Source organism: Malurus melanocephalus, unplaced genomic scaffold (assembly GCF_030028575.1).
Source record: "Malurus melanocephalus ecotype Western Australia unplaced genomic scaffold, MMel_1.1 scaffold_241, whole genome shotgun sequence".
In the NCBI taxonomy this organism is placed as follows: domain Eukaryota; kingdom Metazoa; phylum Chordata; class Aves; order Passeriformes; family Maluridae; genus Malurus; species Malurus melanocephalus.
Genome location: NW_026623473.1, coordinates 781,965 through 809,312, shown reverse-complemented (window position 1 = coordinate 809,312; position 27,348 = coordinate 781,965).

Sequence of the window (27,348 nt, the reverse complement as noted above, 5' to 3'; positions counted from 1 at the left end):
ATGGTCTGCAGGGGGACAGCCTGCTCCACCATGGTCACCACGGGCTGCAGGGGGACAACCTGCTCCACCATGGTCGTCACCACGGCCTTCAAAGGAATCTCAGCTCCGGCTCCTGGAGCAGCTCCTCCCCCTCATCCACTGACCTTGGTGTGTACATCCGTCACATATTTCTCAGCCTCCTCCACTGGCAAAACTACTGTGTGTGCTCCCTTGTTTTGACTTCTTCTTAAATATGTTTTCACAGAAGCRTAACCACTATCTTTAATTGGCCCAGGTTTGGTCAGTGGCATGTCCATCATCCTCAGAGCCAGCAGCAATCAGCTCTGCTGGACATGGTGGAAGCCTCCAGAAGCTTCTCACAGGAGCCATCTTTTTGGCCCCCCCCACTTCCAAAAACTGGGCCAAGCAAAACCAACCCAGAATGTTATTGGTGAATGTATTGGACATTGAGCGCTCGTGCTTTTTACTGCTCAGGGAGTGGATTTAGTCCTAAATCAGGTGAGATATCTACCTCTTGAAGCATCCTCCATCTTTTGGCAGAATAATTAACAACTGAGCCATTCTAGTTCTAACTGTATATTTCTTAGCTGCTTCATTCAAGTAGTTGAATAATTTTCTGGGAGCATGTATTTAAAATTTCTTATGCACCATTATATCTATAGGTCTATTTTCTATATATTGAAAGTATGCTTGTATGGAAACAGAGGAGTTTTTATAAACTGAATGTTTCTAGGAATAGGCAAACTGCTGGTCTGTATACAGTGAATGTTTATTTTAAAAAAAAGCAGTATTGAGAATATCGGTTTCAGATTTTTTTCGATGGCAAGCCTGTAAAGGACAAAAATGACTCTAGTAAAATCACTTTTATGTACCTGATGGCTGACATATTTGAGGTGACTCAGCTAAGGCAAGACAGTCACCTAYGTTTTAATATGGGATCACTTTATAACCTATTTGCGCTGCAGGAGCCAATTTCTTCCAGCAAGTAGTAAAACATTTATATTTCACTTTTCATGACATGAGGATTCCATGAAGAAACTGTGAATCCTACAGTGCCAGGACCATAGGTGAAGTCACTAAATGAGTAAGAAATACTTAGGCACCTGCACATTGTTTAGACTTTTWTTTTCTGCTGTTTGCCAATTATCACCTTGTCTTTAATAGTTCATAATTTCATCACTCTGACATTTATTGCCATTTTCTTCAGTTTTGCTCTTGGATTTTTCTAAGATGCTGCTCTTTGTGTCAGTATCCTTACTTTTCTTCTGCCTTTGAAAAAGGTCTAGATTCATGAATTGCAGTTTATGCTAGGCTATCTTAATATTTTTTATTTATAACACAGGAAAATTGCTGTGAACTAAACATTTGWCTGTTATTAATCTTGAAATATTGTTGGGTTTGTAATACCATGAGCTTAAAATGCAAGGTAATTGTCAAATAGTTTATACTTTAAGTGACAGCACAATACAATACAACATAGCTAATGTTTCCTCTTCAAAGAAATAATGTTCCAGCTTTATGCTTCTCTGAAGAAAGTGATCCAGCTTAAACCAATTAAGGTTCGTCTTTTTTTATACATACAATTTTATACATACAATTTAAACAAAATCCAATTTAGGATATTGGTTGGCTTGCAAACTCCTGGCAAGAGAATATGAATTGATTAAGAAAATAGACTTTCTAATTTTCATACTGATTCTTAGCTGTTCAAAATCTAATTTGAAAACTCAGAGTTGTCTTCATACCTCATATAGCACTTGTAGTGGGAGATACAGACTAAGAACTGACTTTGAGGGAATGTGGTGCTATACAAAATATTTACCCAATAAGATGATAATACTCACATTTTGTAAAATGCGGAAAAAAGCAAAAAAATACTTCTCCTTAACAGAATTATTGTAAAAAATTGCAATTTTCAAAATGTAGTTCAGTAATTACTGTTTCAGGTGTATTCTCTTTGCATACCTCATGGACAGCATTCTGAATTTCAGCTGATTATTTTGTCAAGAAGTTTACTCATTTCTAGCACAAAAAATTGTCCTTCAATGGGATATTCTTTATTTTACCACAGACTACTTACCTGAGACCTTCAGTTTTTTCTGTGCCTGTGGAGGTGATTTGTATGAAACTTACAGTGATACATTGCTGCTGACTGAAAAGKTAAAAAAAAAAAAAAAGCCTTAGGAAAATTTGCAGCAAGAAATAGCATGCATTTCCTGAAGGACGGATTGTGTCACTGGGAACTGCCCTGCCCTGCACTGCAGGACTCCAGCAGTAGGTAGCAGGAAGGCTTCGGTGAGATGTGCCACATGGAAGGGAGGACAGAATTCCCTATGATAAATCTAAGCATGAAACTATCTTTACTCCTCTGCAGTTCTCCCACAAAAATCACATTTCTCTGCATTCTTATTACCCTGTGAGACTGCCCCTCTGATTCCAATGTAGCAAGAAAGACCAAACTAATTTCAAACTAACTGTTTGGRATAGCTGAGTATCAACATGCCTGCAGTCACTGTTCTCTGCTGATATTTTTTTCATCCCCTACTCTGTTGTGATCTAAATGGTAGAAAGGGAGAATATTTTTGATGCTGCTTTTCATTTGCCATCAGCGCAGGGGGAGGCTGCATATTCCATTTCTTTGACTGCAAGATATCTCAGCTGGTACCAGCCTGGAGTTGCTGAGTATGTACTTGTGTTGGAAGCTATGATTTTTATACACAGTTAATACTCTAATCAATGTACCTTTGATGTACTTGAAAGTAACTGGGATGTCACATTTTGCATCAAGCTATGAAATTTTACATTATTGATGGAGCTTAGATTTTTTTCTTACTTTTTCTAAGTTATTTAAAGGGTATCGTTTGGGTTTTTTGGTTTTATTTAAATGGTTCTCATATTGTTCTGGAAGTGAATCCTGCCATTACAATTACTGACAAATGTTCAGGCTGCCACAATGAAGACCTATTAAGAAGATGCAGAGTTCTTAAAAAAGAATAAAAATAGACTTTTTGTGGCGTCTATAATATTTGACTAGTTTTGCTTTTGAAAATTTGAATAAGCCTCAAAGAAAAAAGATGAAATATTTCCTGGAAGATCAAATGTTTACCTGATGTYATGTTCCTATTAAAAGAAAACCTGAGACAAGTTATTTTACATAGAGGTTAGATGATCAATATTGGGACAAATATACTCAAGACATGGCTTTATGGTTTCTAGGAAAGATATCAGCATTGTCTTATTACTGAAGAATGTGTTGCATCATTTGTGATTGGGGACAGAATTCTATACTTCCTCTGGCAAAGTACAATGGCTTATTGAAATAAACCTTCTTTTTCTTCACAGAACATAACCATCTCTGAGCTGTATGGTACTACAAACATATTTAAACAAAATCAGCAAATCATAAAATAATATATCTTTCTGCAGAACAACAAAAAAAGGCATTTCTTTAATATTCTGTTTTATGTGGAGCCGCTGGGGCAGACACTAGGAATTTTGGATCATGCTAAATCTGTTGCAAAATTTTGGTGTGACTTTGTGTTTGTTTCTAATGTATAAAAATATGGTAACAATTAGTTTCTGTCAACTGTGATCTATTTATATCTGTGACTTATGAAATYTCCAAGACTGTCTATGGGCTCATCTTTGGAACTTTTACTGCAGCTCCTCTTTCCTCTATTTCTCTTTGCTGTATCCATTCTCTAATGCTCCTGTAYGTGTTTTCTTCCCTCAACAAAATTCTGATCAAAACGATAAAGAAAAATGAATATGAGAAACTGAGTAACAAATTCCACATAGATTAACATTGAGAATAATTTATTTTATATTCACAATTTGAGCAGGAATAAGATTAAAGAAACTGTGCTTAATAAAATATTTATAAAGATTTSGATGATTTGATTGATGATCTTGCCATATTATTTTTTTTCATGTAAGGTGTTCTGTCCACCTCACAATGAGCAAAATTTACAATTTTCCACTTTCTGCAGCCAATTCTAGTATTTCTTAGAATTACTTAAGTATCAATGTSTTCTGTTATTTGGCTTGCAGAAAAAATGACAAGGTCCTTATAAATATCTGTGCTRTCCTATAGACTAAAGCTGCAGAAAATTTGAGGTCACTTGAAACACTGTCAAGGCTTACCATTTAAAGAAGAGTTTTATCTGGATTGATAATACTGGTATGTAATTTGGCTGTTCCTGACTTTCATACAATTAGCATTGTTACTAAGTAAAGGATAAAAGGAAGTTTTTCAATGCACACATGTGTATACATAGATAGCAAKGAAGGACTAGGGAAAATTCATCCTGTGAATATGAGATTTGCCAATAGCTGACATGGTGGCAGCTGCTATTTTTCTCTGTGRAGTCAGACTTGAGACACACCACTTTCACAGATTTTGCAGCAGAGGAAATKATGACCCTCCAGATACTCATTGTGATATTTGCATAATGATGAACCATATTAAGATTAATCTATTTGACRTAAAGAGATATTCATTACCTTGTGTCTAACATTATGCTTTTTTWAAGTGGCAAAGTGGCATCTAATTATTGTCCTGTGTAGCAGAAATACCTTTGAGGAAATGTGTGTCAGCTGTTGAAGAAATATATCTGCCTATTCTTTCTTAAGAAAAAGTTAATTGTTCTTTGGATTTTATACTTTTTTGTTTGTTTTGTTGTGTTTGGTTGGTTTGGGGCTTTTTTTGTTTTTTTTTGTTTTTTTTTTGAAATTATAGTAGTGGTCATCTAAAAATACCTCTGCTTATGAAAAATGCATAACATTAGGGAGAAAGTGACATCTCAATGAGTCTGCATTCCAAGCACACACATATTGTTTGACTTCAGACGTACTAAAACAGATCCCAACACATTAAAATCCAGAACACGCTGTTCTTGGAATTTTCCACTTCATCTATGAAGTATAGTTGGAGATTAGATGAAAATATAAAATTTATGGAAATATTTTAACCTTGTTGTAGGACTCCTCTGTGCGGTGTGGTTTCTTTAGCAACTCTTCAGTAAACAAAGACATATAATTGAGGAAGGCATGGGGGAATAATTTCTAAGTGTTGTGTCATCATGTAAATATATACCTTCTGTAGTTAATTATGTTTCTCCTCTTTGACTTTTCTTTAGTAGTACCTTCATAGATTTGAGCAGTTTACCCTAAGGCAATGTTTTTTTTTTGCTCACATAAATGTAAATGCTACCCTGCAATTGCATAGTTTTTAACTCCTGGTTACTTATTTCAGTATATTTTATTAATTTCTCTCTGCTGTTTGAATGAAGTACAATGTCCTTGTTTCTTCTAACATCTGTGATTATGTCATTATAATAATCTCCAAATCTTCAAGTGACAACTCCCATTTCCAAGGTGATATCCTACAAATTTACCAAGTTTTACAGCTTTCTTAAGTATCTTTTAGTAGTTAGTAGTCCTGGCTACAAGACCATTAAATAATGGATAACCTGAACTTCATGAAGTGAGCTTGAAGGACTTTTCTYATGGAAAATGTTTAAGTAATTTCCAGCTGTGATTTGTAATCCATCATGATTTTCTTTGATCTTTTCATGAAGGATGAAAAAGTTTGGCAGTCATATCTCTGGAAAATAATAGTTAATGGATACTGGATCTAATAATATAGAGCTGATATGTATTMCAGTTCTTTGAGATGACAAATTTATCTTAATTTTGAATATAATCTAAACKTTAATTAATATTTATGTATTTAACAGGATCTACTTTCAATATTTTKTGCTTAAAAAAAGAAATATTTWAAAAAATATTTATCACTTTTTGGCTTATCATGTGAAACCCATGAGCTCCTTTTTTTTAGAAGGACAGTATTCTATGAATAAACCTGGATAAAGGTTGAATTATTTAAAGAACAACTAATAATTTCTCTCCTTTCCTATAGCTCAGCTATTTTAATAAACAGAATTTTTGGTTTGCATTTGTTTCATTTGTCTGATAGGTATCTGGAAAACTGGACCTGTTCAGGCATCCTCAGCTTGGGAATACTTTGTAGTTCACTTCTTTCCTCACACTCAACTTTTTCTTCGTCTACTCTTAGAAACATCTAGATGGCAGGAAGATTAAAGCCGTCTGGGGAGAGGAGAGTAGCTGGTGTGGTATTTAGCTCCTTGCTGGGTTATATCAAGACAATAAGATATGAGTTTAATATAACAAAAGGTAAATTAATGCATGAATTAGGCTGGCATTAGGCTGCTATCTCCAGTGACAGGAACAGCACTTTTTCAATTTAGATATGCTGTTTTGATGAGTTCCAGTTCTCTCTGTGCTTTTGCCTGTTTTTTTTTTTCTCTAGTTACAGTCTCAGGTGTTTCCAATTCATTCCACCTTATGAATTTTATTTCTCAACCACCCCTGTAAGGTTATGACTTATCTTCTTTTCCCTTTGCTAGTRTTTTCCAGTTTTCTCTCAATAATCTCTTACAATCTTAGCTAATACTATTGTATAAAACACTTATTTTTCCTTGGAAGCCATAAACAGAACTGCTGATTTTAAAATGATGGAGGAAAAAGAAAAGGAAAAWAATTGCATACAATTTAAATTTATCTTTGATATTTTAAAACTTCTGAATTTTTTTTTTCACATTTTTCATTATGCCAACCAACATGAGTGTGACTTATTGAACATTTGRTTTACGTACAATGCTAAGTGTACAAGACTTTAGTTCTTATGAACCAGAAATATTTACTTGCATTTGGCTTACAGTAACCATGCTTTTAGCCATTAGGAACATACTATTAGCCATCAGGATTTCTAGAATCCATGTCTCTATACTGAATTTAATTTTTTGCAAGCAGATGTTCATGTTAAATGTTTAATTGGAAACCATTCATATAATTGGGAAGAGCAGATCTTTCTGTTTGCTCTTCCTGTGCTTGTCCTGAATTCAACATCCTGTGCTGTTTTGTGAGTAAGTAAGCAAGGGATTTGACAGTTTACWGTGTCTTCTCAATTTTCCAGAGGAGACTTCAAAATCCTTTATTTACAGATGCTTTTTCCCTTGCACAGCTTTTGCACATGACGCCTATCCAGCCAAAAAAAGTCTGCTTATAGAGAAACTAAGTTTTAATAAGATGGTTCACAGGAGACCCCACTACACAGATCCCATTACAAGATAAGAGCAATAGCTATTTTCACAAGTGCAAATTCTGTGAGGTAGGAAAGGTACCAACTTAGTGACTTCGCTATGTGTGCAAAGCTAGTCAACTGCTTATTATCAAATTTCACAACTGACTGCRTATGTTCATGTCTTTTTTACATCAAGTRAAAAAMCAGCAAACTTTTGACTGACCACAGAAAAAATTWAAAAAATTGAAGGATGAACTTAATAAAAGCACACTTTTATTCATTTAATTCACCTGTGAGCTTTGTGGTTTAGTCAYACTGTCCTGTGAAATGCAGTGTCTTGTTTCCTCTTCATTTTGTTCATCTGATGAAAGTTATCATGATCCTTACCTGTCTTGGTTTTAGTTTGCTGCTGTATCTCTAMTGATTTATTTCTAGAAGATTAAGTGGCAAGGAGATGGTTCCTATATTGTTCARGGAGTCCTAAGTTTTTTGGCTACTTTGATTCGCTTCTCACTCCATGCAGTAGAATAGACCCGTTTAGTGCAACAACTTAAAATTCTCTTTTCYTCTTGTCAGCTCATGAGCTGAAGATTTAAAAGAAATCCATTGGAAGATCTGTGTTAGCTGAGAGCTTAAGTRGTTTGTCTTTATTTAGTATCATGCCAGACCACCTAGGAATGGCTGCATGGAACAGCACGAAGGTGCAAATGTAGGAGTGCCACCACTGCACTCTCCTGGAGAAGCTTAGTGCTTTTTAGGGAAAAAGTATGAAAAGAAGCATACCTGCAAATTATKTGACAAGTGGAAATGTAATTTAGACACTGTTCTCAAAACCCTTTCTGGAGGAGTGTTTTCCTCCAATAACTATCAGTGAGCATTAATCATCAGAGAAGTCAACAGTGCACTCATGTGAAAAGCTCATTCCTCAGCTTGTTCACAAATTACACAGGGTTCTCTTGCAGGGTTTGATAACTGATGATGCATAAGACAGTCTATTCCTAATCCTAAAAGTTTTAACCACACTTGTGATAATTTCYTTGATGCTACTTCTGCAAAGAAAAATCCTGAACTGAAGGCTATTTTGTGTACTCTCTTGAGAGTTTTCTTAGAAGATTCTATCTCTAAAGTCTCTTCGGGCTCTGCTATCTATTAATCTCTTTGCCTTGGGGAAGTAAAGGCAGTAGCACTTCTATTTTTGGTTCTCTTCACTGCAGTTAAACACACTGAATGTGTTGCTGGTGCTGGTAAAAATTTCCAAGCATGACCTGGAGATCTAATGTGTGCGGCATAATGCAGTACAATGAATATGCAAAGTATGTAGCTTTTTTGGATTGTTTTTTCCCTTGAGAAAGAGACTCCCCTTTTCTTATTTGTTGTTATATGAGACTCAAGAAAGTGGGATAAGAGATAAAAGGGAAATATAGTGCTCCTATTTAAAAAAGGAAGAAAAGACAGCCCCGGGAACTACTGACCTACCAGCCTCATCTCTGTATCTGGGAAGATCATGGAACAGATTCTCTGTCTCAAGTTTTCCTGTGAGAAAAAGGAAATATGACAGATATGCTGAAGAYAGAATAAAGACATTTCCTCATATGGGTTCAGGAAATTAGTATTAGCTATTATTGAAATTGAGAACTGGCTTTAAAGACTGAATAGAAATTAGCTGAAAAGGTGTGAGGGTATTTTTTGTGTGCAAGCTAGACTTATTTGGTTTTAAAAAACTCTTCATTCTGAGTAATGTAATGTTAAATACTCTGTTTTTGTGATGCATATTGTAATATTTTTTTTCCTAAAGTATAACAACATAAATAAATAAATAACCACAAGCGGCAAAACACGCCAGTAAGCATGAATTCTTACATGCATAGGAATGAGCGCAAAAATGAATAATGAAGTAAAAGGCCCTCTTGTTTCCTAGAGGACCCTCATTTAGGTCGTGCTAGTGCAGGTCGAGCAATCTGGCATAAATCTGTAAGTGTAGCTGCTGGACTATGAGCAGAAATTGTAAATAAAGAGATTGCTTGCAGGAATTATTGTCCCTTAAAGAAAAAACTCTTATTTCATCTCAGCCACTGTGTTGGAACTTCACAAATAAAATATTTGAATTCTTATGAAAATTTCCTTTTGAGTTAGATAATTCCATCCCCCTCCTTTATTTGAATAGACAACTAAATATCTTAATAGTGGTACGAACTTTCTTGGTACTAACTCTTTTTCTAAAAATGGGGAAGCTGAGATACAGAGAAGGGAACCAATAATTTTTTTTTTGTTAGAAATGAACTACTGTTTAATAATTTGGACTTTGACTTAAATACAAAGCTAGGTGTTTCTCATTCCTTTGGGCCTTTTGAATTATGTTTTTATTATGAAGCCCAGCCTGGTGATGAATTGGAACATCTGGGTTGACCTACTCTAGAGGTGAGCAACAGTCCTACAAGGATTTACACTGCCTAGGTTTGCTTCAGTCAAGAACACTAAAATTTCTCGGTGACAGTGGTGGAAATGTGTCACAAGTCCTAATGCAAGGGTGGGTCAGTATAAGAATAGGTGTTCTTTCCTGTGTGTTGCACAGGTTAATTCTCTAGASCTGGTGCCTTAGGATTTTTAGTTTCTATGTTTTCATGCATCTGTATTYTTGTACTTCCCTAGTACAGCACTAAAATATACCATTCTCCCATCTTTAAACAAAACAATCCCTCTCTGAGCCTGAATCYAAGGACACCTCACTGCCTGGGAGCCCCAAAATAYGTAAACAACAGAGAGTTGAGGGGGAGCAAGTTTGGGGTGATTGACATCATGACCTGAAAAGATCATTGGAGAATTAAGGCCTAATATGTTAATAAGGCAGAACTTATAAAAGGTGAAGATCTYGTGACTYGGGGTCCATTKTGGGTGTAGCCTCAGGAGGAGGCTTTTGTCKGCCCTAATGTACCAATAGGCCTGGATTAAAGTTGTGTATTCTCATTCTCTTAAGTTTGTCTGGCCTCTATTTCAGATCAGCCTGATAGATAAGGCATCAGAGCTAACTTCATTAATGTAACACAGGCAGTAACCTCAACCTGCACGTTCATTTTCACTGAATAAATGAATTGCCTGTATTAGTGCTTCTCTTTGTAGCTTTAAGAATTAAAAATCAAAATTAGAAAAAATATGATCCCTAAGTAATTTGATAGATTTAAACTGCTATTCCTCTAGTCAAGCCAAGCTTCTATCACTCTTAATCCACTTAAGAAAGGATTGAGGCTAAATTTGGACAGTCTGTGTCACCATGAAGAAAAMTTGAAGTTTTAGTGAAAGCAGCTTTGACCAGATGTCAAGAAAAAATTGTCAGCAGTCAAGAAAAACTATTTTATTGCACAACTCTAAGTTGTCTTTTTCATTTAAATTTGTGGTATGTGTTATGCTTTTTTTGCAAAACCATAGGCAGTGGCATAACAGATAAAATTTTTGCAGGACCATTTTTGTGACTGATGTAAAACTATATGAATTGTAGTAATGACTTTGAGAACCCAATAGACAAGATTTTGGGATACCAGCCTGATTTTTCTATGCATGTGTGCATGTGAGTGCACTCTTCTAAATGTAAAACAAAATTCAGAGAAAATTTAGAATTTTATATTAACTTCTTTATTCTTTTGTTACTCTGATGAAAGTCTGTGGCATTTGCATATTTGGATTATTTYRATAAYCTAAAATAGCCATCATATGGAAATATTAAACTGGAAACCAAAGATTGTAACCATTCTCAAAATATTAGTGAAAACAYATCTGCYCAGAACAATTGARCTCTGTATCTACYCTGTGGATGTTGCTTGGTATTGYCAGAGGAAATATTCTTGCTTCCTTTTTTGAAGTCAGTTAAAGATATACAGTTGTATTGACTTTGATAAATGTACAGTTGTCTTTAGGGAAGTGAAAACTGCTTATGATGCAGCTGGATAGGTTTATGAGAATCTTGGAGAASGTTGTACAACATTTTAAAAATTATTATTATTTATATTATTTGCTTGGCCCTAAGTAATGCATTATGTATAGAAAATGTACCGGTGCTGCAACAACAAATAGATCAACTGAGAGAGCACCCTTTGCCTGAGGTATCTTAAAACAGTGAATGGGAAGCTGGATGATGAATTGGAYAGTCTGCTTCAAAGGACAGATATATAGTGTCTGAATATAAAAAAGCATAAGTGCACGAAAGCGTTCAACAACCATATGTAGTGCAGGCTGCTCTTAGTGATAAAACAGTTTACTATCATCTTGGCCACCAACACATTATGTCAATTTAGTGTCTGATCTTCTGCCTTATTTATTGGTGTCTGAGTCTGTATACACTATAACATCTTGCAGTGCTTATTGCTGAAGAGTAAAACCCCAAAATAAGCTTTTACTTTATTAGAAAATAGACCTGCTTCCTTCAGTTCATTTTCCCCAGAAACTGCAGTCTTATTTTGATGGTTGCCTCTTATAAAACAGAGATGATTCATCATCTGAAGTATATCTTTAAGAGAACTGACCACAACATTKATAAGTTTTAGGTATTTTGAGAACTCCAAGCTCTAAAAAAGAAATAGAAAATGAAAAAAGATATGTGAATTCAAATGTGTCAGATAGGTAAGCAGAATGTTCTGTTTTAAATGTTCACTATATCTCCAGGAAACAAATTGTAAGCTGTCTACATGAGAAAACTACTTGACAACTTGGAGTAACAGAATTTTGTCTAATGAATTTCTTGTCCATCCGTGGAAAGGATTTGAATCTTTATCTCTGAATTGTTCATGAAGGAATGAAAGGAAAGGCAAACATTGCTTATATATTTATGAGGGAATAGCTGTAGATTCTACTATCTAGATTATGTAAACTGAGAAAGACCAAAAAAGCTTGCCTTGCAATCTCTGTAAAAAGACAGTGTTTGGAAATATTGCTGTCTTCACTAGTCATAAGATTTTTGCAAGGATTCTGAAATGCAAGATGACGTTACTTGTGAAAGAGCAAAGACCAGTCAAATACTCCCTCTTAACCACTGACAGCAGAGAAGCAAATAAAGAGCTTTCAGACAGCAATTAATTGTATTAATGAACAGAGCCTTAAAATGCARCATTTGTGTTTGTGGATAGCTGCATTTATGATGATGATACTTGTGAATATTATGCTTAGAAAATGTCTGTAAATGTCCTGGCTGAATATCTCTGGTGATCAGTGTTCTTTCTGTGAATCACATGTGCTCGTCTCTTGGTCTGAACCCCAAAAACTGTGATACCAGCACAGGTCTTCTTTTCCAAGCTTCTATTCAAAATCCACCTTCATGCCTTATGCCTCCTTCTTTCCATGGATACCTGCTGTGTTCCATCAGCAAGATCAAAACTTTTTTTCTTTATACTTTAATGATCCATGTGCTCTTCCATACAAGTAAAAATAAATAATTAAAGATAATTTTATTCTGTAGATGTGGCTGGAAATATCAGCCTGCTAATACTTCATTTATGCTTGCAAGTAAGTGTCTTTTAATTAAAGTAAATGAAAGCGAGTTAGTGAACTCTGGAGTATGTTACTGACTCATCTACTCATAAGATATTTTTAGAAATATTTTCACACATTGGTGTTATTTCTAATTATTCAAATCAGTGCCATAACTCTACAGTGACACAAATACAGTTAGTAAAGCAAAGTTCTGGGGTTTTTTTATTTATATACCTCATTTAGAATTTTAGTGCATTGGACATAACTCATATTAACATTCCTRGAAATGGTTTCATAATGATTGCCACATTTCTCTGCAAAGGGAAAGGACAATGTTGGTTCATTTCCTATGTGACAGAAAGGTCAGATAATAACTACCCAGAAAACATCTTCCATGATTACAGCAAAGCTGTCCTTTCTACWGAAAATGTGCAATTTCTGCAGAAAGAAGACGAAGCAAAAAAAAAGAGTATTTTCTTACTGATGAGAGCATTGAAGTACATCTCTAATTTACAGCACCATGTGAAAATCTTTCAATTTAATAGGGAGGTTGCTTAATCCAGTAGGTATCAAAACCCATCAAGATAAACAGCTTGGCATGTCTTCCTAATGTATGAAAGTAATTAATTTCAATCAAAAACTCTTATTGTGGGACAGGCTTCTCTCAGCATCTTAAAATATATAAATAAATAAAAATTTGGAAAAAAGTCTTTCAAAGAGGGCTGCAGGTTTTGACTGGATTGTTAGTGTGCATTTCTTTAACTCTTTATGCCCAAATATGATTTGTTTGGGGATATTTTTATTGATTCGTTCCTCTTCATTGATTCAAATGGTCCAGTTCTATTTTCATATTAATATTTGTGTTCTTATCTAGAAAAAAACAGAACAAAAAAATAAAACATTTATATACAAGCATAGTGAATATCACGTACATATATTATGTACATTCAAAGTGGATACTTATGTATATTTCTATTTTCTAGAGCTTATAATTCCTTCAATTAGTGCTAGAAAATATTTTCTTTCCCAGATATTACAAACTCTTTGACCTTCTCAATTTCCTTTTGCTGGGCAATGGTACATGATTGGAGGGGAAGCTTTTGTTTATCATTTCTGAGTAGGATTCTGTTCTGTATTTTGTGTATGTCTGCAGGCTCCATCTGTTCTTAATACCAGAAATCAGAAACTTTTACTGTTTCTTGCCACTCTAAGGCCACCATCTGTCTCTTTTTGTCTCCTATTATACCTTCGTTTACAGATTTTGAGGAGTATTTTCATTTGTGTTCCTTAAGATTTCCATCAGAAAAGTTAGGAAGATTTTGGTGGTGCATATGATACACTGGGATTAATACAACAGGAACTGAATTCAACTTGGTGGATTGTAAACTTTGAGCTGTCCTAAATCAAGGACATAATAATGTTTTGTTTTTAGTGAAAATTTCTGAAACACCTTTATTTGCTGTTTATTCTCCTCTGCCTTGTTTATTCTCCTCTGCCTTGGAACAAAAAGAACCAAACACTGCTAAATCATGCTGCAAATATTTATACATATTGTGATCTGTCTAGTTGTGTTTATGTTTCTATTTTACCTTTTTTTTTTTTCAAAGATAAATACTAGGTCTATGTTCCTGAAACACTGGAATTACTGTTAGAGTAACCAAACTTGTTTTGTGTGTGTTTTCTTGAAGATGACTTCTATTTCTAAAATCTTATTTTTTAAAAATTACAGTGGTAGTGGGTGTTGCAAATACTGGCTTTCTTTACTGTATAAATACACTATTATTGTTRTTAATATATTTTCTTCTTTTTACAAATGAGATGCAGTAGGATTTATCAAAGTTCATTTATTCTTTGTGYTAAAGATATAGAAATATCTAGTTATTTTTAGTTTGCAATGGGAAACAGACATCAGTAAACATTTCAGAGTAAGATAAAATCATAGCAAAAACATGTTTGATTACAAATGTTATATAGACAAAAATAAATGGGCAAGTAATGCTATTTTTTATAACTRTTAACACTGTAGGATACTTTTTATATACTCAAAGTACAAAATATACCAGGAAGAATTAAATAGGGTTTCATCTTGTAGAAATTATGCAGCAAGTTGYAGAAGCAGAATCCAGATTCAGTTGTGCTGACCACGATCACATCAGGCCAACTGAGTAGTGGAAGCAGATATTTGCAGAATATGGTCTGCACTCATCTTGCTGCTGATTAATATTTTTTTATTTATTCAAACATAAAATTTAATTTCTCTGTTCTATGAGGTTAAAATAGAATGAAGGTTTGCAAAAAAAAAAAAATCTTGATAAAATAATCTTTGGCCTAATATATGTTCTAGGAAGAATAGTGACGTCAGATGAGGCAGGCATCAAGTATTTGTTATTCAGTTCCAGCATTATTTAAGAGTAAACTTAGCTGGTTTTCAAGTATTACTTTTTTTTTTCCCCTCTGCACCTAAACAAAGACTTCTTAATGTTTGTGTTATTTGAACAATATTTTCTGACAAATAGTTCATGCAATTTTGTAATAGGATCATGTTCTTGCAAGGATAGGTTAATAAGCTGAAACCTTCTAAACCTGGTGAACTAAGAATAGTTTTAATTGTTGTGCACATATGAACAATGAGAACATTTCTATTAATTGAGGAAAGCAAATGTCTGTGTCTGGTTTTAATGGCAACACTATGTTTTTTGCTTATTAGTGCCCTTTTCTGTGAAAAAATATGAAGATTAAATGTGTAACAAATGTAGAATTTGAGTGCCTTTGCTCAAAAGCTTAGTATTGTACTAATTGCTCTGAGGCACTACGCAGGTCAGACACTCAGTCCATCACTGGACAGCAGTGGCTCAGCCCCACACAGCTGGGCTGCAAAATGGGAACTGAAGAGACCTGAGGGAACTAAAACTGACCTGGTAAGCGAAGATAGGCAGAAAGAAATCAAGTTGATTGACTTGCAGTCTGTGTGGAAATTTCTCTTAAGTTGGGGCCAACATCTTTGTTCTGTGCTGGTGAATGTTTATGTCAAAGAAGGAAGCCCTTTGTGTGCCTCTGCCCCTTTGCTTCCCAGCATGCCAGGCATTCCTTGCATCCTCTAGGCAAGGATGGAGTAATCTCAGTTGTGCATCTGGCATTCCATAGCAGTGCTTAGCTGAACAGGTAATTTTACCTTTTGGAAGGTGAATGTTTTATTCATGTCTTTAATGGGACTTTAAAGCACAAAAAGTTCTTGCCACAAGTTGATGTTTGTGCTCAGATATTTGCAAATTTTTTAAAGTGATCTTTGCAACAAAAGAGGGTTGCAGTTCTCTGGTTGGGTGTCTTTTCCTGTATAACTTTCCTTAGTGGAGTGCCATAGTAATGAGGGTGATGCTGTTCAAATTTCTTTTCTGAACCATGTAGAAATACATATTAATACTAACATTAATATTTAAGAAGTCCAACTTCTWTCTCTCCAGGAGGACTTTTACTTTGCAAAGCAAAGCAGCTCTCTGTTGCAGAACTCTTTCTAAATAACATCACAGTTTAAAAATAAAAATGAAGCCTGAAAATGCTTGTTACTGAAAACTTTACCCATAATGAATAATAATCAACTGTCTTAAGCAATAGGTTAATATTTTCTCAGGACAGAGAAGTCTTTTTACTTTTTTTTTAAAGGCCCCAATAACACATATGCTCATTAAAATAACATTTTACTYTGAACATGCAGGATTAGTTTAATACAGGGGAAAACACGTTTTCAGATTAAAGTTTGCTTTATTAAAACTGTAAGATGTTTAGAAGGTAGAAGCAGGCAAAGAGAATATTATTAGAAAATGTTTTGATTCTAATAAATTTCYCCTCTTTTAACAGAAAAGTTTAATGTTGCAATGTCATTGACAGGAGAAACAAGCCATAATAGGCAAATCATTGTTTTCCTCAAAGTCATTGTATTTTTAAAAGAAACATCTCTATTCTCATTCTCTTTAGGGATGAAAAATACAACCCAAAGTATTTTCACATATCAAATAGTCCTGACTATCTTTAAAAAAAAGAGCATAGAAGGAAAAGATGTTTTATTTAAATTCACTATAATTGATAACAATATGAAAGGGAAAGCTTTTTTTTTTTTTTTGAACTTGCTAGCCCTTTTAGCAATGATTTAATCTGCAATTTCAAGTAAATAATGAACTGGGAATCAGTGAAACTCCCCTTTTAAARCTTTTTACCTTATTACTGTCCTCTAATCTCTGCTGTGCAGCCAGGGCTTTATCTTCTCCTCTGCTTCATGCAACTCATTTCTACTGGCTGTATTCAGCTGGAAAGTTCAGATTCAGACTCCACAGTCTATCCCTTTGCTTTCTTCCTCTTCCATAAAGTATGAACTGTGACAGTGACAAATGGTTGGTGGCTCAGCTCAGCGGAARAATATACTGGCATCAAACTCCTCAAAGAACCACAGAGCTGTGCTTCTTGCCCTTCTGCTGCAAGGACCCCAGATTTCAAGGGGTCCACAGGAACAGTAGGGCAAATGTTGCCTCTGGCAGCCCTTCATACTGGCATGAGGATTCCTGTCTCTTCTTATGCTGGCTGCCATGTTGTTCCTGCCAAGATGAGGATAACAGAACAGGCCATTGCARGACAGAACTGATTACACTGAAAAAAAGGTTTCTTTTGTCTTCGTAGRGTGCTGACACTTGCAGAGCTTTCATATAGATTTGTAACATATTCAAATAGTATTATGGTCTTGCTTATAAAGTTTGTCTGATTTTGATTTCCCTTGTCACTTATCCTTTACAGTGAAGCTCATAACCACACAGTAAAAATAATCTTTTCAGTTGTGTTTGTGTGGGACAGGGACCAGGGGCTGGGGCTTAGGGAAACTGTGAAGAAAAATGGCATTTTGGAACAATACTACTGCCAGCTCATCTTTGCTCTTTCTGGCAATTCGTGATTTAGCAATTTCTTGAGTTAATGGTGAAAGGTTAATGATGCAAATCACCTCCTACAGACTTGTACTGTGAATCTATGGATCTTTCCTGTGTTTTTCGCATCCTGTGTCCTGTGCATATGTGTTTGTAAATTAGATCTTGTGAGGGTAAGAGTACAGCTTATTTTTGCTTTAAACCAAAGGCAAGCTGAGTCCTATTCCCAGCTCTACATGCTTCCTGTGTGACCTTGGCAAGTCTTTGTGAATAGGAGATATAAAATAGAACTTGAATGGTTTCGTTTTGGAAACCACAGGTTTTGACTTTCTGGCTTCTGTATGTCAGGGTAATCTAGAGGCATGTGTAAAATTCTTGCTCTTTCAGGACAAGACTATATTTTAAACCAGCTAAACAAACAAAAAATCATATACGAGGTGATGAGGTGCCTTCAGCTGTCGAATGGGGAATTTCAATTTAGAAATGTAAATATTATGGAAACAGACCAATATTACATCTGCAAACTAAAGTGTTGCATGAATCCAGCTCTATCAAAATGTTTCATATCCTTGGATTTTCTTTCTGATTGAGAAATCCAAATTTTATAAACTTCAATGAGCCTAAGACATCTAGTGTCTGATCACCAGCATATGAAAAAATGCTTGGAGAATACAGCATTCCTTTCAGTGCAGGTATAATACTTATATAGAGTACTGAAGTCAGCTGTAATTTTATTTGGGGACCTAATGAAAAGTTCAATGATCCACCAAAACATTTATTTCTACTTGTCCTCTACAGAAAAACKTAACACTAGTATAAAATGAACAGTCTGTGGATTGAAAGTTGTATTTTTTATTTGAATTTGGCTGTTATTATTGAAAAAGTGTAGGGATTCTGTTCCTCAGCATCTCCCAGTTGCTTTGTTCAGAAACCCTCCAGGCTCTTCAGCACAGTGAACCTGTTTCACAATAAAACTCATCCTTCTGTACTTTCCTTGACTGCACTCAAATTGCCTTCACCTGTTTTATKTGTTTGTTTGCTCCCGTTTTTGTAGCTAATGAAGTTTCTTTCCTGACATGGTTCTGCTCAGACCCACTGTGCAGTGTAGCCCTTTGGGTACTCTCTATTTTTTGTAGTTGTATTGATTATCTAAGAGAGTTCGATCACTCCCCCTCTTGGGTCTGCATTCTGTTCTGTCTTTCTGTCAGCCATTTTTTACTTTGCAATGTAGCGATTAATTGCATCTGGAAAATAAAGATGTTGTGAGGCCTGCACAACAATATTCTTATGTCTGGATAAATTTCATAGAGTGGGACATTTCTGTCTGTAGATGTCAAGATTTAGATGCTGCCAGAAGTATTTTTCCCAATAATGTTTTCCTAACCATGTCTAAGAGGGAGCAAGTCTTTCATGAGCAAGAATCATTCCACAACAGCATATATCTGTTGCATATGAAAGATATGTTTTTTGTTTCTTTTTTGTTTCTTTTTTTTTTTTTTTCCCACCTGATGGTAATGTTATCACCAAAACTATGGATAAAAGAGTGTGAGAAAAAGAAGAGGGACTGTGACAATTTCTACTGTTGTGAGTAGAGAAAAATGATGAAATAATCCTCTTTTTATTGTCRTTAAAATGTTTTGAGCTTCTGTGCAAGTTCAAAGTGATCTCCTGCATTTTATTTTCGCTTCTTCCCTCCCTTTGCTACCTCCCCTCCCCCGTACCACCCCCATTAATGTGATGTAACAATTAACTTCGAATCAGGGTCTTCTTCTGCTTACTAAATGAGTTCAATCAATTTGACTAAAAACAARGTTGGGGGGTGGCACTCAGAAACATTGCTGTGCCAGGAAGAGTTTTGAGTAATTGCACAATTCTGGGATTCTTGTAGGAAAACCTGGAAAATAAAACTAGATCAGAGATGGGTAATGCTGTTTGCATGCAATTCATTTTGTTGTGGTTAACTCTACATGCTCAATTCTTTCCTTTTTTTCCCCATGTATATAAAAAACAGTAAACAAAGAAACAAATAAAAACTCAAACAACAACAACAAAAAAATCTTATGAAAAATATCTGTCTGAGAGTGTTGCCCAGATGAAAGTATTCTGGAGTAAATATCAGTAGTTATCTTGGTAGACAGATAGAAATGTAAAAGTTTTCTGCWTTACTGCAATGTGAGCATGATGTTCAGACAGGGAGTCAATTTTGTGATGTTTTAGGGAACATGCAGACCTCTAGAACTTTGTTTATGCTTATGTATGAATTAAACCYATATGGACATTTTGTAAATGGGACATATTTTGATATGGTAGACATGAATATTATTTTTTTAAAGTATCTTGTTGTCTGGTAATTAGCTGAATTTCAATATAAGTAATGCCACTTTTCATTATTTGTTTTTAGAAATTTCTGGTATTTATTTAACTCTGTGTGCCATTTTCTCTTTGACTTGAATTTTAGAAAGGTAGATGACAGAAAATTCTTAAAAAWTTGGAGAATTTCCTGTTAGACATCACCCACATTTGCCAGATTGTGCTTCAGAATTACTCAGGAGCATATACCTGTTCAAACTTCTAAGATAWTTTCTGAATAATTTAATATGCTTAATGACTTCTGAGCTACAGGAATGTCATATCTGTTCAAGTATGACTGTGCTGGTGACAAAAGGGACAATGAGCTATTAATTCGTGAAGGTTGATATGTAGATGTCACATGATACAWCTCCTTTTGTCACATTGTTCTTTTGACAGACGTCTGACTTCACCTGAAACAAGATTGCAAGCTGGAAGGTGACTTTAAAAAAGTGGGCCATTTCTGATTGATTACAAATTTAGAAAGATATGCTTGCTGTAGTTTGGAATTACCCATATTTGTATACAAGAAAATTCAAGAAATTCATCAACAATGAGTTTTAGCAGATATAAGTTTTATGAAAATGGCTTCACTTAGAAAAAACCAACTCTTTCAAACATTGTTCCGATTTTCCCTTTTCTTAGTAAAGCTATGTCATTCATCATGAGGGTGGCCTCATGTTAAACAAATTACCTACAATTTCTGTCTTCAAAATTAAATAACCTGCACAAATTTAATAAAACATGAACTACCACAATAGCAAGCAGGGTAGTCTTGTCGAAAACTTCTCCCTATTGACCCATATAAAGAGACACGCTTTCTTCATAAGTTAGTAATTATAGTTAATTCAGGGAATACTCCTGCAAGCCTCCAATGTCTATACAAAGATTTTGGTAGAAAARTGTGGAAAAGAATAGGGGGCTCTTTTTATTTTTTTTTCAGTATAATTGAAAGGCATGTACTGATTAAAAATCAATGCAGTTCATATCAAATGCATTAGTAGGAGATATGGAAGGATTCTTCCTTGGAGAACGAAAGAGATTTTACTCTCAGTATTTACTCAGGCTTTTCAAAAGTGTGGAAGAGTTGCTGTCAAAAGTGTAGTAAAGATAATGTCCATTGTTAAAGTGTTTCTGAAAATCAGGCATGCTGCTAATTTGAGTTCATAAGCTTTTCTATGCAGCACATTTGCACACTATCAGTTCAGAAAGCAGCTTTGCATTCTGAAAAGAAGAGAAAGAAATGGATAAAAAAATGGACATCAATGTCTACAGAGAGGAACTCAGCCACAAGATGAAAGATCTTATTGGGTCTTATTTAACTAGTTTCTCTTTGGAAAAACATTGATGTTTTAGCAGCATTTGAGGATACTTACCCAAAAGTGCAACATGCTTCTACCATGCTCTTTCACTTGAGCCCATAGGGGGTGTTAAGGACTGCAGTGAAAATGCTTTTTGTTTTTTTTTCCCACTAAGCTCTTAAGAAGTAACCAGAGATTAGCTGTTTTAAATTCATAATTATTAGCAATAATTAGGTCTAGACAAAAATTTACTTGTATTCCCTTTCTTTCCATGAAGTATGTGCATATAAACACACACACATACTCTGCCATGTTTGTCCCCAGAACCTTTTAAAATTATTATAATTTATCTTAGCAGGAAATCAGGAGGAGAAGCAGTGCACATTCTAGAGTGAAGGTGAGAAATCTCAATACTGTCCCATTTTTATGTCCTCCCTTGGCAGTTTTCCCATTTCTTTCACTTCCCATTTTTCCTCTACAGCCCCTCCTGTCCTGGCCCAAGAATTAATATCTGCATAATTGTGGAATTTCTAATAATAATGTAAACCTGTGGCCTTGTGTATTTTCAATCCTCTAAATTTTGCTGCTCAGGATGCAGTCCTTTTTGACCCTTTTGCTATAGGTGTTTGTCAGACACTCTGAAAAAGAAGCAAACAAATACATATAGCAAAGAAGTGAAATTATTTTCCTCATGTGATTATATTACCACACTCATAATCTTCTAGACTATGATAGTTTTTTTTTTTTTTTTTAGGACACTTATTACTGATTTACTTTAAAATGCCAATTCTTTTTAGTAGACTGCTTTGAAAACAAATAATATTGTGTTTGTGTGTAACATGAAGAGAAGCAGTAAAGAAGTGGAGATTAAGGTCTCAAAACTTCTTGATCTTACTTTATTTTTTTCTTCCCTRCTTGAAGACATAATAACAATAATAATGCCAGTGTGCTTTGTTGGGTGGACCAAAATAACTTCCAAATTTCTTAAGTTAGTTTTTGTGTGTATTTGATAACAATATACTTTTTTTTCAGTAGCAAGTTTGTAAATATCACTGCTCAGATCTGTATTGACTAAATAGGCTTCTTCCTTGACTTTCACATGCCGTAATTTATGATTTGTAATATTAACTTTCAACCATTTTATTTGTTTAAAAAATCTGCTTCACAACAATGTGTTMATTTCCATGCTGACTGAAACATGTTTTTTTTCTTTGACTGAAATATTTGCTGAATTATGTATTTATTTTGATCCAGTTTCTTCTTCTTTAGTTATGAAATGATAAGTAAATAAGAAGAAAAAAGAACTTGCAAGACATTACAGTGTATTTGAGAAGAATGTGTTTTCTTAAGACTCTTTTTTCAGCTGCAATTGTGTGTAATTTTTGTTTAACTATTGAAGGCTCAATGGAAACAAGTTCCCTATTATTGAAATTTAAAGCATCTTCCACGCTTACACTGCAGTTAAAAACTCAGTAGTTTCAAGCMATTTCTAAGGACCAGATTCTTTTTTAGACTCGGCTTCCTTCCATCTGTTCTAATCATCCTTCAGTCTCGAACTCCCAAACAAGGGGATCTGGATTTGTGTGTAGAGTTAAAGCCAACTAAAGTATCGTAGGGTCCCTCCTTTGAATCTTTCATCTCCTGAGATAATAATTGAGATACAAATTGTCTGCTTGCCCCTAAGCAGATTCACTGTCGGCAATAATTTAAATTAGAGAAAGAATAACTAAAGGCCTCAGAATGAAATGCTGTTATTTCAGTGGGTTAGGGGTAAAGATTTCACCTAGAGAAATTGTCATTAAGGGAGATGTAGTCAGATTGGATTTATGTTGGAAATGTACACACACAAATGACAAAATGATTGTTTCATTTCTGACAGGGGAAAGAGATGAAAAGAATATGATCTAGGTTGCTGATGTAGATGAGCTTACAATATAAGATAATGGAAGTTTTCTTGTTTTGGTTTTGGGTTTTTGAAAGTCTTTCAGTGTAACAAAGTATATATTTTAAATTGTCAGTTATGTAACAGTGCTCTGGTTTGGCTTCTTAAGTGACTTGCACCTCCTACTGAACTTTTTGGTTTTCATCTCTGAAACAGCTTATCCAGCAAATGCAAGAGGCAAAAATTTTGCAAATTTTAGGAGGACAATAACAAGAAAAGTATTTGGTGACTTGTGATACCTACTTATAGAATAATCCATAAGAAATTTTCCCTGTAAGCTTTGAATAGTTGCATAAAATCTTTTTTTTGTTGTTGTTTAGCTTTTCTTTAGTTTTACGTTTTCTCTCAGAGAAAGAAGATGCTCTGTACCATTTAAACTGTTTTTTTAGATGTCATGTTAGAGAAAATAAAAATAACTTGTTAAAAGAAATTGCCTGATATTTTCTAGAGCCTGATGAAGGAAAATGTTTCATATGTATAGTTATTAATATCTCGAGTCCAGTAGAGGGAGCTGGAGTGCTGTTCTACTTGGTGTTTGTACTCGAAATGGCKGTTTAACAGAACTACATTTAATTTCAATATGATTTTTATCTTTCGAACACCAAATTATTTTCATAACAATTTTCTTTTAGAAAAACTAGACATACAGAATTGGCTTTCTTACACCTTTTCTGTCTTCTATATCAAAGAATCACAGAATGAATGAGGTTGGAAGGATCACAGTGGTCTAACCCTGCTGCTCAGGCAGGGTGATCCTGGAGCACGGGGCACAGGATTGTGTCCAGATGACTTCACATCCTCTGTGGGCAATCTGTTCCAGTGCTTGGTCACCCGCCCAATAAAGATTCTTCTTGTTGTTGGGGTAGAACTTCCTGTGCATCAATTCCTGCCCCTTGCCTCATGTCCTATTGGTGGGCAGCACCAGGAGAGCCTGGCTCCATCCTCTCAATACCTTCAGATAATTATAGACAGGGATGAGGACATTTCTCAGCTACCTCTTCTCTGTACAGGCCCAGCYCCCTCAGCCTTTCCTTGCAAGAGAAATGTTCCAGTCCCATTAATCATATCTGCTGCCCTCGCTGGACCTGCTCCAGGAACTTCATATCTCTCTTGTCCTGAGGAGTCTTTAATTCATGGATGCATGTGCACAGTATATCCACAGAAGAAAATGTAGAGTAGAAAGTTCTGGAGCAAGTATTATGCCAGCAATACAAATGGCATAGTGGTAGGTCTGTTGTATCACAAATCTGAGATATTTATTAAGCTCAGTTGATGTGGTTTGTTCCATTCTATTTTCTTTTTGTTTCATATCTTGGCAGATTACCTGTTTTATATAAATTGCCTTGCTGTTTGCAAAAATCCTTTACTAAAGAATTTAGATCTAGTCTTTAGTCTTAACATCAAACAATGCTAAAGACTGAAGTTTCCATTACCAATACATGTACTCCAGATTGCTTTCTTTCCCCAAAACATTTATGCTTAATGTCATATACTTTTTTTAACTTGCAGCTTGGGACAGAAGAAAGAAAATTCATACTCTTATAAATTGTCCAATTCTTTTGGATAATGTCCTGATGAAAAGTATTTCCATTATAGTTAGAAATACAATGAGAAAAGGCTTTTGTATTTTTACTATTAAAATGAGAAATATTTTTGATAGTGTCATGGACAGTACCAGTCTTAGAATGGATGAGGTTGGAAGGGAGCTCTTGAGGTCATGTGGTCCATCCCACCTGCTCAGACAAGGTCACTGTGTCCAGGTGCCTTTKGAACACTTCTGGGGATGGACACTCCACACTCTCTCTGGCCAAACAGGATGTGCAAAACAGGGCATAAAAGGATGAATAGAAGGTAGCCCATGGTATTGAAAGGCTTGTTGCACTAAATAGTCTCCCACAGCAACATCTAATGACCCAACAAWTTAGGCAGCTTAGTATGGAGTTGTAGCTGATGAGGTCATATTGAGAAAAGTGAGTGCTTTGTCACTTAAGTATTACATAATGGCGCTTAAAAAAATGGTGCAGTGAATTTTTCAAGCACTAAAGCAAAAAATAAAACTCCCAAACCTGCAGAAGCCTAGTGCCATATTAAATAAAAGCTAAAAAGTGATACTAGGGATTTTTCTCTATATTGCAGAAGGAATAAATTTGCTTCTTCCATTTGTTTAGCAAGAAAACAATCCATGGAAAGTCATGATTTTAACTAAGAGACTTTATTCCCACCATAAAATCATAAAAGCTGTGCTTTTTTTATCTTTTTCTTACTTTTTTCCCCTTATTTTCTCAGTTGATAAGTATCTAAAAGATAATCCTCATAAACAGGATCAAGCATGTTTTAAAAGTAGAGTTCTTTCCCTCTTGAAGGAGCTTGTGCACTGGCAGGGGGAGCAGCTTATTTCTACAGGGGTAAACCTCCCTGCCATTTAAGGGTTATTATTCTGTAGCAATTCRTATTATGATGCCTTAAACTTTAAAAATGTGGGGAATTAACATGACACTGTGATAAATGGACAAATTCCATTCTTAAGTTGCAAGAACTGTTCAGTCTCTTGGTGTTTTGCTGTGATATTATTACGGTGGTAGGTATTTTATAATGGAAAGTTTGATGCTGAGGGTCTTGCAAGAACTACAGGTGGGCATGAAAGTGGTCTTTGATTTGATGTTTTTCAAAGCACTCTTTTTATCTGGGAAATTGGCAGCAATGTTGAGGTAAAACCTTAAAAGATAGGGTTATCTTCCTTTTATTTCACTACTTCCATTTCAGGGATATTGAGTAATAAATGCAGATATGCATTTAACTTGCAGGGTACCCAGACGTCATCCTACTCACTCATTTCTACTGAGGATCTCTGCTGTGAGGTGTGTTGTGATTACTGTCCCTCTGCAGAATTGAGATGCTGGACTTGAAAGTAGGCGAAGTTTCTGATTTTTTGTACAGAGGAATTGAATTTAGCTGAAGCYACGGAATAAAGGGCAACAAGTGCAGAATGCATTGTGTAACATTGTGGCATGCCTCTCCAATTTAAATTTTGTGAGGAGAGTGTGATCAAAGTAGGAGATAAAACTCGCTTTAGTCTATTTTTTTTATAAGAATGCTAAGAAAGACTCTATCCTGCTGTTATATTTTGTTTCCATATGCTTCCTTCTATGGAGCCATTTGGAGATCATATGCAGTTTTACATCTGTTCTGATTAAAAATAAGGTTACCTTATTTTTAACTGGGTGCCCTGTACTCTGAGCTAAGTTTTTATTTATGACCTCTCCCTAACACCTCATAATAATCAATGAAAGTAAGATGGTATTATACAGTACATTAAAAAAAAAAAAATACCAATTACATAAACAATGCAACATTATTTTGCAGAACTGTAGACTGAGTACAGGAAACACTGGATAATATATTACTGAAAATCTGCAGACTGTTGACAAATTAATCCAAAACTACTAGAAACATGGCCATCAATTCTTCATACCATGATCACTTGYGTCAAAAATCTGTTAGCAATTACAGAATAAGTCAAAGAGCAACACTTTCCAGATCAAAAGCAATGAGTCATTGTTTGACCTTTGTTTAGCCTGAATTCAATAATTTATTAGATTTCAAACAATGCAAAGCTACTTATGCTACAAATGCTTTCTACTTATGGAATAAAGGTCTTATGGATCAATTTAAAAAGCACTTGAATGCTGAAATTCTGTATTTGCAAAAGTTCTTCAAATAATGTTTATTGAAGAAGTTGAAAGTTTGAATAAATAATGATGTAGTAAAATCAGGAAAGAMAGGAATGACAGAACCCAAGTTTCAGAATAATTAGGATACATCAGATGCAGAATGTGTATTTTTATATTTCTGTAACAGAGCATAGTGGCACAAAATATTATTATGATGCTTTTCCAAGGAACTAAGTGACAGGCTATAACTGAGCATATTATTGCATTTATACTGCAAGAAATAAAAAATTTACTTTTCTTTCTGCAATAGACTGTTTTAGACTGAAGCATAAGCATTTATGTGTCCTTGTGTACAAACAAGGACAAATTTCAGTATTATTTTATGTAYAAAATCCACATTAATATATGCTCCTGATAATGTTTTAGCATCTATATTCCATAGCTTTATTGTTATTTGAAGAAATTCTTGTAGCCAAAGGAATGCAATTCATCTCCAGCCCTTAGAGATAGGCTGTAAGTGAGCATAGTCCTTGCACATATGTGCCATTGCCCTGTGCTTGGTTAAAAATTTGGGGAGGGATAGGGGGTGGGTGCAATATGGGTCTCAGAATAAAAA